Genomic DNA, 14,529 nt, shown 5'->3' on the forward strand with positions numbered 1-14,529 from the left:
AACAATCACACTTAGGCTCAGTATCTATGGTCTACGACACATAGTACTAGCCATACACTTCGTCATGACTCTTAGCCAATCTCGAAGCTATCAACACCAAGGTTGATATCAAGAAGCATCACATCAATACTCTTACTCCAGCAACGTGACTATCCATACTAGTGCTCGGCCATCGAACCATCGTCATGAAACATGATCCGACCACCAGACTTGATAAGCCATCGTTTACTTAGCAGGTACTGATATAACCGGCCTTCCATTGCCATCATGTGGGTCTACGCCCTACATAATGCATACGGCGCCTATCCTACTCACCAACCCAAGGTTTATTGTAAGATATCCCACTTAGCCTTTGCGGCTAAAGCCATCCAACCATAGCTAGATCGTTCATAGTCCCGTCTAACCGTCTGCTTAAGATCTAGGTGCGATCGACCAGTTATAAGTCTGGCCCAAAGGCTCACGGACCTTCTTACCTGATCCGACCCAAAGCCTGGATCCATACCAGAGAGTAAGGCCCAAGACCAAACCGGATTGCCTTGCAACCAATCAGACCTTGCGACACAACACTCCGGTTAAACTAACCGTCCATCCGTTTGACTATGCAGCCGCGGACTGTCCACTTGGCTCGGCCTAAGCCTTGAACCAATGGCACCGTTTGGAACTCACACCCTTTGGGAACTAGTACCCTTTGGACACTCGTGCCTCTTGGCAACTCATGACCCTTGGCAACTCGCACCCATTCAGATGTTCCAACCGTTCGACCTAACTGTCCGTATGGACTGTCTGGTCTGTACGTGTGTCCGGCCTATGGCCAAAGGACCACGCCTTAACCTACAGAAGTCATGAACCATTGTGACTGATCAGGGAAGGGTTGCAACCGTTCAGAACAGAACAGAACCGCCCCTATCCAATCGGATCACCTGAGGCCGGTTTAGACCATGCGCGCGCCTAACTCGACGGTTATGGACCGCGACCGCATTACTCAACCAGAACCACGGTTATAAGCAATCCCAACATATCCACAAGGCCACGCCAATGTACAGAAGGAGTAGAAGAAGAATTGGATGAAAAGAATGAGAAGAATAGGACACAATCCAAACGCCCATGGCTAGACCGGTTCGGACTGTCTGATTGTCTTAGCCGATGAGTCGGTGGTTACCCCACTGACCCTATCTGACTGAACCACGGCTTTGGAGTCCTTCTCCAGACCTTTCTCTATGCCTTGGGTATTCATAACCACACGGCCTCCTCTCTCCTAAATCGTTCTCCTTGCCGGAGATACAAAACCACCACGACCGGCCCTTTTCCGGCCGATCTCTTGGCCAGTACTCTCTCTCTCTCTCTCTCTCTCTCTACGTTTTTCTATGAGCATTTTACTCTGGAATTGGATAATGAAACCAACAGGAGAGGCCCCATATTTATAGAAAACGAGGGGGTAAGTCTTGCCCCACGAACAGGCACGACTTGCTAGCGAACTGGCACCATCGGCCAAGGGTTATGCCCTCCAGGCCACTTGCATCCCATCGCCCTTTCTGATTGGGTTTGGGGTCGGCCATAAGCCCAACCCACGCCCCAAGCCTCCTGGACTTAGCCCACGGCCTTGTCCAAAGACCCAACAGCCCATGGCCTCATGGCCGGACCTCACAGCCCGCCAATGACCCGGACCCGGACCATCGGCCTAAAGCCCGAACAGTCTGTCAAGCTGAGATGAGCTGACTCTCAGCTGTCTCAGCTGAGTGAGCTAGTAGTCCAGCTAGTGGAGCTGACTTAGTAAGGACTGAGCTGGAGTGAACTAAATCTAGCTTCGTTGAGCTGGTCGAGCTACTCGTCTACTTCGTCCAGTTACCGTCTTACTCGTCCTAGCTGTCTCTTAGGTTATATAAGGTTAAGTCTAAGTTTCCTTATGTTCTTAACCTTCATTTTTGACCATGGAACGCTTGCCTTGATGTCCTAAGACTGGCTAGTACGTTTCCTCGAACCATGGCCGTCCTGACAATCCTTTCCAGGATTGGGGGCGTGACAAGGCATCTATAGGTATTATAATCTCCAACACCTGAATAGTGGCCCTGCATCTAATATCATTTCCAAGCAAGTTACATTTACTAGTTACTTCGCTTGTTACTATTGCTATTTCATTTAAACATTTACAAACTCTTAGAATTAATAAACACTAGATTTAATTGTTCTCTAGCTCCTTGTGGATTCGATCCCTAAGAACTACATCTGAACCTCTTTTGATGAGAGTAACACTCCTTAGGGTAATTTGAGTGGTATCAAATTTGGCGCCGTTGCCGGGGAGCTTTGATCGCCATTAGATTTAGATTTATTGATTCTTATTCTTTTCTCTACCCCCTTTCTAATAATCTTTTTCTTGTCTTTTCAGGTGCATGCCCAGTGGTACCAGAAGCAACAAGGAGAAAGACTTGCTGTTCTCAGACGATCCTGCTCACTTGGAACACACCATCCATAGAGGTCAACGTTCCACATCGCTCGATGCAACAACTTCGTCGTCGATCGATCCGCACAACCAACCATCGACCGACACCAAACCTTCATCGTTTATCGATCCCAATCGTTCGACAACGATCGATACTACACCGCGTACGTCGATCGATACCGTGTCGTCAAAAATGGTAAACATTATTATTCTAATATAGGACGAACGGAAACCTGTATGACCAGGATGGTCATCTGCTTAATGCAACAGGTCAAAAAATAGACGCTCAGGGGACTATAATCCCTGATGCTAATGCTACAGGAGCTGCTCAACCTGTAGATGAGGACGCTCGATCGAAACCACTGGCCGACTACAATCGCCCAGATGAGTACTATTCCAACAGATCAGCTATTTGACTTCCGGAGATCCAGAAGCAGAATTTCGAGCTGAAGCCTCAATACTACACTCTCGTGTCGCAGATACCCTACTCTGGGTTACCGCACAAGCATCCTATGGACCATCTGGAACGGTTCGAGGATCTAATCGCTGCTATTCGGATGGAAGGAGTCCCCGAAGATTACCTGCTGTACAAGGTCTTCAGATACACGCTGAATGGAGAAGCGATGCACTGGCTTAGGCAGCAACCCACAGGATCTTTAACATCCTGGGCCGACATCAAAAATGATTTCTTACGGAACTTCTTGGATGAGGCGCGCGCTGAAGAACTTCGGAAAAAAAATTTCACATTCTCCTAGGAGGCTGGAGAGTCCTTCAAAGATGCGTGGATTAGATTTAGGTTCTTCCAGTGAGACTGTCCACACCACGGATTTAACGAAGTGCAGCTGCTAAGCACTTTCTTCCGAGGTCTCACCTTACAGTATCAAATGGCTCTTGATACGGCGAGTGAAGGAAACTTCACTACTCGGAATCCGTTGGAAACTGTGAGACTTATCGAAAACCTTGCTAACAGCAGCAGCACCAAAAACACTGACTCTGAACGGAAGAAGCCTGTAGCCTCTATCGGGAAGGAACAGATGGACGAAGTAAGAGCTAAGTTAGATGTGGTGCACGAGCTTCTTAGGAAGCGAGTCTGTTCAGCTGAAGGAGAAGTAGCAGATACGGAAGGAGAAGAAAATGTGAACTACATCGGAGGTACCAGATTCCAGAAATTTGGAAACCAGGACGGAAACAGAAACTTCTTTGAAAATGGTCAAATAAGTAACCAGAGTTCACAATTTCAAAAACCCTTCAACAACAACAAAAGCTACTTGAACTCTTACTACCAAAATCCACCACCCCAGACTAAGGAAAGCAAGATCGAAGAAATGCTTGATCGAGTACTGTTGGGACAACAACAAATCACTGTGGATTTTAACGGTAAAATAGACTCCTCCTACAACAATCTGAACACCAAAATGGAGACCTTAGGGACTCAGGTGAGAAAACTTGAAACGTAAGTAATTCAGACGGGCGAGACTATAAAGAGGCAAGAAGCTTTCGCTAGAGAGGCAGGAGCCGACAAAGGGAAACACCACGTAAATGCCATCATAGATGATGATTTCTGGCAAGTGGTGAGAAATGAAAAGCTTGAGGAAGGAGACTTTGAAATCGAAAGCTCCATGAGTCTCGGCGGATCCCAATGGTGTCGACCGATGTCGATGAACTCGCATCGATCGACAGACCATGACGAAGATCGATGGACGGATTACTCCAGTCATCGATCGACGTCGTCCGCTAAATCGACTGATTGCAATGCAGTTCGAATTCTAACTCATGAAGAATTCGCAGCTAAGCATCCTCCCCCACCCTCCCCTTTCTATGCTAAAATCGATCGATCGGTTGAGCCAACCATCGATCGACAGAGTGACTCCGACGTCGATCGTCACACCCCACCTCCCATCGATCGACATGCACCTCTGTCGATAATGATTACATCAACGCACTCAGACCACCACCTAAACCATTAGCTAGCCCACCCGAAACAAAACCCAACCCTTTAAATAGTTCACCAGAACCAGTTCAAGAAAATCAAGAAACTGAAGGGAGAAGGTTAAGGAAAAGAAAGGAGAAGAGTCCTAAAAACCTTAAGCCGGAAGCTAACGATAAAGAGATGGATGGTTTCACTAAAAGAGTCCTCAGAATCCCAATCGAAAAAGCTTTTGATGAAGCTGACTTCACACACCGGTTGTGGATGTTCTTCATAGAAACAAAGGTAACTGAGGAGGACATTAGGAGAATGTTTCATCAAGTGAGAGAGAAGATGAAACACATGATCACATTGACGAAGAAGAGTGATCCTGGGAAGTTTGCAATACCATGCGTAGTCAAGGGTATTGAATTTCCCCATTCAATGTGTGACACCGGATCATCAGTAAGTATCCTCCCTAGGATCATGGCAGACCAGCTTGGTTTGACCATCGAACCTTCAACAGAATCCTTCACATTCGTGGATCTTTCAGAAAAACGATCAGGAGGTATCATAAGAGATCTGGAGGTACAGATTGGTAATGCCCTTGTCCCTGTAGATTTTCATGTCCTAGACATCGAGCTTAACTGGAACTCTTCACTTCTGCTTGGAAGATCTTTCCTAGCTACAGTAGGATCCGTATGTGACATGAACAAAAACAAATTGTGTCTGACGCTGATAGACCCCTACATCCACTACGACCCCATCCGACCTAAGAGAAAGGTTATTAATTCTGTGGATTACGGGAAAGAACTTGGCTTCATTGGCGCATGCCATTGTGGAGTAGAGTATGAATCGGAGTACGAAACAGAGTATGAATCGGAGTACGAAACAGAGTACTCGGAATCGATCGACACCCCCACCTTTCCATCGATCGATTCCAATGAGTCAACTGTGACCGATGACCGCAACAACACGTCACTCGACATAAAGCAGCCGGTTGACCATTTCGCTCCACCTAATCATTGTTACCCCCAGTTTGCCTTCCAACCTCCAAGCAAGAGAGGACGTGATGATTATTCCATAGGCAGTTGGGCAGACAGTGATTTCCATGAAAGTTTTGCAGTTGACACTGTAATTACTTCATCTAATGAGGAACATACAGAGGAATACGATGAGGATTATTTGAAAGAACGTGCAATAGAAATGTCTTTGCAGGATGAAAGATTTGAAACACATAAGTTCACCAACACATTTCCAACATCGATCGCCAAAGTGCACTCCACATCGGTCGATACCCACCCTCGTCCAGCAAAACAACCGCTCACATCGATCGACACCCACACAGGAACATCGATCGACACCCACACAGGAACATCGATCGATATTCGCGCCGCAGCGAAAATTCAGGAGCAGGACAATATTCCCTCTCCAACTAGGTTTATAAATACCTCTATAAATCGTTTTGCACCCCCGAAACCACCTCCACACACCAGAGCAGACACACAAGCAAAAAAGATGAACACTCTTCCATCTACATCAACAGGAAAATCCATGAAGAGCAATCATCTCAAGAACACATGTTCTGCAGAAATTACTCTGCCATTGATCGATGCATCTGTATCTACATTGATCGATACTACTCTAAACCCTAATCTTTCTATTTCTAAATTGACTGATAATGCAAACATTGATTACGGTTTTCTAACACCTGATGAATTTGGTATTTTCAGGGACCCTGATGGCAACGCACGTGCAATGAATGGAAGGATCTTACAAGTGTCCAGAGAGGACATAGCAGATATCCTTCAAGTAGCCAATGGACCTGACAACCTATTCTCACAGCAACGTGGCACTCCAGACGTCATTCAAACATATCCAAACAATCACGTAGGAGTCGCCACAACAGAAATCAATCCATATCTATCACACCAACCAAAAGGGCAAGCATCGATCGACGGGACAACTGAGACATCGGTCGACAGGGTAACACCAACGTCGATCGATAGGGATGAACCGACGTCGATTGATAGACGTTATGAATTTGGAAACCACGCTTTTGACATGTACGGAGCCAGAAAGTTCACTTGGGAACGAAGGGACGAGTATGGAGTCTACAGAGATGAGTGTGGACACGCACGAGGCGTAGCTGGTGAGATGATACCTGTCACCAAGGACGACATCAGAAAATTACTGGAAAAAGCATCTCTTTTTGAACAGAGCCACATCTGTCTTCCAGAACATGCCACTTCCTTCACACTCACAAGACTGGCACCAGAACTCTACACCAAAGATGAAATCAATGAGATGGTGTTTGGCATTTGTGGAGCTCAGGAAAGACTGGGAGATGAGCTCGGATCATTGGTAGAATATACACATCAACCTTTGGACAGAAATTGAGAGTTTAAGTCAGCAACTTGAGAAGGAAGCCACGGCCTCAGCATCGATCGACGCACCACATGCACCATCGATCGACGTGAGTCTTCCTACAGCCCAGATCCCTGCAGAACCGCAATGTTCAGCACAACACAAGGATGAATGGGAAGTCTCATACATCGACACAAGGATAAACGACGTGTACTACCCTCTCAACAACATTGTGGACTGGCTGAGCACTAAAATCGAGCTACTACAGCAAGATCTGGATACCATTCGCAAGAAGGACCAACAACCAGCCACATCGATCGACATGTGTACAATCACATCGCTCGACGCTAAGGTCTAAGCCATGAATGAGAGGCTGAGGACTTACGAGGATATGCATGACCGCTTTATATCACCAGTCATGATAGATTTAAACAAATTGTCTAGTCAATTACTTCATGCCCAAAGGGATATTGATAACATTACTAATCAAAAAATTTTGCAGGCAAATTCAGCATCGATCGACAGGCTACGAGGGCCTTGGATCGATGGCATGAATCCTGTGGAGTTACTTCCTTACACAGCAGCAGAGGTTGACAAGATCACATCCAAGATCTACACTGCTGTAGACAACATGGAGGAACAACTTGACAAACGCTGCGATGACATCTACTTTCCATTCGACAACAAAATCAGTGGACTAGACAGCCACGCAGAATGGCTACAGAAAGAAGTCAAAGCCATTCAGAGGCAACTCGCAGCTCAGCACCAGATATCAGCATCGATCGACAGGACGAGAGCGAAATCGCTCAATGGTAAGTCGCCGAGATCGACCGACGCACACATAATCGCATCGATCGACGCCGAGTCTACACCAGCCGGCGAGCATCTGATACACAAGACGTTAGAGTCAATGCAAAAGGAACTGACAGAACTTTCAGCATACGCCTATGACAACATAGGATGGCACAAGGTCAGCATTGACAACGTTCAAGATAGGCTACAAAACATCTCCTATGTACTTGAGAAGATGGATGACAAATGGACAAGAAATGATGAGGCCACAAGAAGTTTCATTGCATCTTGGTCAAGAATGTGCAGAGATGACGTGGATGCTTGCTTTCCAACAAGCAGCTGTTTCTCCACCAAATAGCCAATCACTACCACAGTCAAGCTAAATGACTATAACCAAGCGCTGAGTGGGAGGCAATCCACTATTAGGTATTTTAGTTTGGTTTTATTAGATAGCATTTATTTACTTTCGTTTTATTTCTTTCAGATTTAGGAGACCCAAGTAGGAGGACCTGCATATCGACCGCCGACGAGACGTCGACATCGCTCAACATGGACAACCACACAACGATCGATGTAACATATTTCCATCGATCGATATCTACTCTGGTCAGATGTATCTTCTCTACTTGTTACATTTCGTACATCAAGAACTATTTCATCTTAACTTCGACTGAGTTACACGGGGATAGTGTAATTTAAGTCTGGGGGGGAGATTTACAGATATAATTTATTTTATTCTTATATAAAAGGAATTTTAATAAATTATGCTTAGCTATTGAAAATAAGGACTATAATCTTATATAGATTTAAACTTGAATATCTAACCAATCTTTAGCACCATTTTAGATTTACTGATTGCATATAGCACTATAGATGCTAAAGCAAATCAACCTATCAACTACACACTTGCCTTGAAACGTATGAGGCAACCAAAGCTGATTTCCAACACTAAACCTGACATAACCGCTTGTCTTGGGGCTTGGTATACATGGGATCAGATTCTTCAGACAAGTCTGGAAGGTAACGCCTGGTGTAGATTACTTATCACATTTTCTCTCTCTAAATTTCGACCCTAGAATAGTTAGTGAGTATAAAAAAAAGAAAAAAATAAAAAATAAAAAATAAAAATAAGATCTATTGTTTACTTAGGATGAGTCTGAACAGGACTTGGTGGCTAAAACCATCAAGGCTTGATTCATAAAGACTCCAATAAAAGAGTTTGAAACGGGACTTGCAGGCGGCAATCTTCAAGGCTCGCTTTCGCAAAGAACTCTTGGATATAGGTCAACAAGAAGTGAACAGAACTTGGTGGCAACCACCATTAAGTTTTGATTCATGGAAGCCTGTCCAATATTGGTCACTGATCCTGCAATGGAAGCAGACTTTGACTCAAGAGAGAAAATTAGAGAGAGAGAAACTAGGAACTAACTTTTACCTGCAGATCCAGATACTTGTCTGAAATCCTTGCATCCTATGATCGATACTCCCAAGGTAAAGCATTCACTTTATATTTATGCTAAGAAATGAAGTCAGTAGAGGGGATGTCAGACATGAATTGATGAGTTGTGTTATGTTAGAAATGGTTGCTAAGCTAGGATATTGCATAGTGTGCTTCTGTGATTAAGACTTTTTAAATGTGGTTGCAAAATTGTTGAGGAAGAGATTTCTTGCTTTAAAATCTTAAGTCCCTAATATTTTCAAACCTCTTTCAGAGAGACTGCCTGTATGTTTTGCTTGAGGACAAGCAAAAGGGTAAGTCTAGGGGAGTTGATATACCTTGGATTTGACCCGTTTTCATCCATGGTATATAGGTGTTTTACTATATATATATCTATGTTTTCTACTCTTCTAGGTATGTTTTCAGGTTCAGGTGCATTTCGGAGTAAAGCTATGACTTTGGAGCATTTTGGAGCTTAAAGGACATATCACCCGAGCTGACCACGTAGAGGTCGACGAGAGGAAGAACAATCGATCGATGCCCATCAGTGCTATCAATCGACACCAGGAGGTGCCTCGACAGATGAAGATTAATATCGATCGATGTACACAAGTACCATCGATCGATGTCGAGACATCAGACACGCGACATTTTGGATTCAGCAGACTTAAAACCCAAGGCCAAGCCAAATTACGAAATTGCCCTGTCCAGTTTTTAACCTAGTAGATTATATACTGCCTAAGTGTATTTGACGGCAGAGATACCTTTTTTGTTGCAAGTTTTACTTTGAGAGAAAAGAGAGTTTTTGGGAGAGAAGATCACTTGTGATTGGAACTCCTTGTTTTCATTTCTTTTCATCTATACTATGAGTTTCTATTTCTTCATTGTTATGAATTGCTTTGCTATGTCTGAGTAGTTCAATTATTAGATCCAGGGTTCAGATAGGTTTGTGGGATTAGCCCCAAACTATAGATCTGCCTTGTTGTGATATTCATGATAGATTTGTATTCATTGCTTGTTTTAGCCTTGCTAACTAGAACTTGATCATAGGATTGCATATTCAAGCACCCTTGTTATCCCATCCTGACATCTATCTATATATTAGGACTGCTAGAGAGGGCTAATCGCCAATTTAGTATCTTAGTAGGGATATCATACTCGCGCATAGGCCTGGCTAGAACCCGTTGATCGATGTCCTCAGCTGACTATCGATCGACGTTGGAAATGGTGTATCGGTCGACGTCCCAATAGGACCATCGATCGACACTCTCTCGTTGTCGACATACTAACTGTTGAGACATGAGATCTAGCCTGTTAACCAGTGAAACATGCGACAGCTGATCACTGAGTTAGGCGATTGAGCTCTAATATATCATGCATGCAACAAATAGGCATCTATAGGTATTATAATCTCCAACACCTGAATAGTGGCCCTGCATCTAATATCATTTCCAACCAAGTTACATTTACTAGTTACTTCGCTTGTTACTATTGCTATTTCATTTAAACATTTACAAACTCTTAGAATTAATTAACACTAGATTTAATTGTTCCCTAGCTCCTTGTGGATTCGATCCCTAAGTACTACATCTGAACCTCTTTTGATGAGAGTAACACTCCTTAGGGTAATTTGAGTGGTATCAACCAACGTGCTGATATGTGTACTTATGGACAGCCACAGACGTCATGTGTGTGCTGACGAGACACACGGACACACACGGACAGCCATAGACGTCCTGTGTGTGCTGACGGACACACACAGACGTCCTGTGTGTGCTGATGGACACCCACGGACGTCATGTGTGTCCTGTGTGTGCTGATGGACACACAGGGACGTCCTGTGTTTGCTGATGGACACCCACGGACGTCCTGTGTGTCCTGACAGACACACACGGACACACACGGACAGCCACGGACGTCCTATGTGTGCTGACGGACAGCCACGGACGTCCTGTGTGTGCTGGCGGACACCCACGGACGTCCTGTGTGTACTGAACAGATAGCCCACGTGGGCCAAAATCACCCGAACAGTCCACGGGAAGGGTCAGCGTGCTGAGTCCAAGGACCAACGTGCTGATATGTGTACTGATGGACAGCCACGGACGTCCTGTGTGTGCTGACGAGACATACGGATGTCCTGTGTGTGCTTACGAGACACACGGACACACAGGGACACACAGGAACAGCCACAGACGTGCTGTGTGTGCTGACGGACATACACGGACATCCTGTTTGTGCTGACTGACACCCACGGACGTCCTGTGTGTACTGAACAGACAGTCCACGTGGGCCAAAATCACCCGAACAGTCCACGGGAAGGGCCAGCGTGCTGAGTCCAAGGACCAGCTTGTTGATATGTGTACTAATGGACAGCCACGGACGTCCTGTGTGTAGTTACGGACACACACGGACACACACAGACAGCCACGGACGTCCTGTGTGTGCTGACGGACACACAGGGACGTCCTGTGTGTGCTGATGGAAACCCACGGACGTCTTGTGTGTGCTGACGGACACACACAGACACACACGAACAGCCACGGACGTCCTGTGTGTGCTGACGGACAGCCATAGATGTCCTGTGTGTGCTGGCGGACTCCCACGGACGTCCTGTGTGTACTGAACAGACAGCCAACGTGGGGCAAAATCTGCCAAACAGTCCACGGGAAGGGCCAGCGTGCTGAGTCCAAGGACCAACGTGCTGATATGTGTACTGATGGATAGCCACTGACGTCCTGTGTTTGGTGACAGACACACACTGACAAACACGGACACACACGGACAGCCACGGACGTCCTGTGTGTGCTGGCGGACACCCACAGACGTCCTGTGTGTACTGAACAGACAGCCCACGAGGGCTAAAATCACCCGAACAGTACACGGGAAGGGTCAGCGTGATGAGTCCAAGGACCAACGTGCTGATATATGACTGATGGACAGCCACGGACGAACTGTGTGTGCTAACAGACACACACGGACAAACACAGACAGCCACGGACGTCATGTGTGTGCTGACGGACACACACAGACGTCCTGTGTTTGCTGACGGACACCCATGGACGTCCTGTGTGTACTGAACAGACAGCCCACGTGGGCCATTATCACCCGAACTGTCACGCCCCCAATCCTGAGTAGAATAGTTGGGACGACCATGGTTCGAGGAAACTTGCAAGTCAGTCTTAGGACATCAAGGCAAGCGTTCCATGGTTGAGAAAGAAGGTTAAGGACATAAGGAAACTTAGACTTAACCTTATACAAGCTAAGAGACAGCTAGGATGAGTAAGACGGTAGCTGGACGAAGTGGACGAGTAGCTCGGCCAGCTCAATGAAGCTAGGTTCAGTTCACTCCAGCTCAGTCCCTACTAAGTCAGCTCCACTAGCTGGAGTACTAGCTCACTCAGCTGAGGCAGCTGAGAGTCAGCTCATCTCAGTTAGACGGACTGTCCGGGCTTTAGGCCGATGGTCCGGGTCCGGGTCAGTGTCCGGCCATGAGGCCATGGGCTGTTGGGTCTTTGGACAAGGCCGTGGGCTAAGTACAGGAGGCCTGGGGCGTGGGTTGGGCTTGTGACCGACCCCAAACCCAATCAGAAAGGGCGAAGGGATGCAAGTGGCCGAAAGGGGACAACCTTTGGCCGATGGTGCCCATTCGCTAGCAAGTCGTGCCTGTTCGTGGGGCAAGACTTACCCCCTCGTTTTCTATAAATATGGGGGCTCTCTGGTCGATTTCATTATCCAATTCCAGAGTAAAATACTCAAAGAAAAACGTAGAGAGAAAGAAAGAGAGAAAGAGAGAGTTCCGGCCAAGAGAAAGGCCGATTGTGGTGGTGTTGTGTTCCGGCGACTCTGATCGTTTGAGAACTAACCCCGGTCAAGAATGGGAGATCAAGACAAGGAGAAGAGCATGGAGAACCCAGAAGTGGTTCACAAGGTATGTGATGGGCCGTGGCTCCATCAGACCGAACGGACGGTCCATGCGACCGCACCGCGGCTCTGCTCGGTTCCTAAGTACCATCCGGCTCTCCTTATCTGTTTCAATTCGTTTCTCTTCTCTTCTCTCTGGTTAAACACGAAAGGTTGTGTTGGTTGAGTCCAAGGGACACGTCCCTAGGCTTTGGCCGAACATAATCAAACCGCTAGCCTAGACACCGGTCGGTTAGTCGGATGATCCGATCGCACCAAGACTGGGCGGTTAGGACGAACGGTTGGGAATGACCCAAAGGGCACGAGTTGTCAAGAGTCATGTGTGTCCAAAGGTTGTTAGTTGCCACAGGGTGTCAGTGACCAAAAGGTACGAGATACCAAAGGTTACGAACATCAAAAGGTACGAAGACCAAGAGGCATGATTGGCCAAAGGGTGCATGTTCCAAACGGTGTCCTGTGTGTGCTGACGGACACACACAGACACACACGGACAGCCCCGGACGTCCTGTGTGTGCTGACGGACACACACAGACACACATGGACAGCCCCGGACTTCCTGTGTGTGCTGACAGACACACACGGACGTCCTGTGTGTGCTGACAGACACCCACGGACGTCCTGTGTGTACTGAACAGACAGCCCACGTGGGCCAAAATCACCCGAATAGTCCGAGGGAAGGGTCAGCGTGCTGAGTCCAACGACCAACGTGCTGATATGTGTACTGATGGACAGCCACGGACGTCCTGTGTGTGCTGACGGACACACACGGACAGCCACGGACGTCCTGTGTGTGCTAACGGAAACCCACGGACGTCCTGTGTTTGCTGACGGACACCCACAGATGTCCTATGTGTGCTGACGGACACACACGGACAGCCACGGACGTCATGTGTGTGCTGACGGATAGCCACAGACAGCCATGGACGACCTGTTTGTGCTGGCGGACACCCATGGACGTCCTGTGTGTACTGAACAGACAGCCCACGTGGGCCAAAATCACCCGAATAGTCCATTGGAAGGGTCAGCGTGCTGAGTCCAACGACCAGCGTGCTGATATGTGTACTGATGGACAGCCACAAACGTCATGTGTGTGCTGACGGACACACACGGATAGCCACGGACGTCCTGTGTGTGCTGACAGACACCCACAGACGTCCTGTGTGTGCTGACGGACACCCACGGACATCCTGTGTGTACTGAACACACAGCCCACGTGGGCCAAAATCTCCCAAACAATCCACGGGATAGGGTCAGCGTGCTGAGTCCAAGGACCAACGTGCTGATATGTGTACTGATGGACAGCCATGGACGTCATGTGTGTGCTGACGTACACACACGGACACACAGAGACAGCCACAGACGTCCTTTGTGTGCTGACGGACACACACGGACGTCCTGTGTGTGCTGACAGACACCCACGGACGTCCTGTGTGTACTGAACAGACAGCCCACATGGGCCAAAATCACCTGAGCCGTCCACGGGAAGGGTCAGCGTGCTGAGTCCAAGGACCAACGTGCTGATATGTGTACTGATGGACAGCCACGAACGTCCTGTGTGTGCTGACGGACACACACGGACAGCCACGAACGTCCTGTGTGTGCTGACGGACACCCACGGACGTCCTGTGTGTGCTGATGGACACCCACAGATGTCCTATGTGTGCTGAT

At 47.3% G+C, this 14,529-nt stretch overlaps 1 non-coding gene across 1 annotated transcript; it reads right to left on the reverse strand.

The window, feature by feature from the left end:
* Nucleotides 1-3,160: 3,160 nt before the first annotated feature.
* On the reverse strand, nucleotides 3,161-3,266 carry LOC117130387. Its single transcript, XR_004453802.1, has one exon. It is a non-coding gene; the product is annotated as a small nucleolar RNA R71 (small nucleolar RNA).
* Nucleotides 3,267-14,529: the final 11,263 nt, after the last annotated feature.

This window comes from Brassica rapa, unplaced genomic scaffold (genome assembly GCF_000309985.2).
Source record: "Brassica rapa cultivar Chiifu-401-42 unplaced genomic scaffold, CAAS_Brap_v3.01 Scaffold0430, whole genome shotgun sequence".
Lineage (NCBI taxonomy): Eukaryota > Viridiplantae > Streptophyta > Magnoliopsida > Brassicales > Brassicaceae > Brassica > Brassica rapa.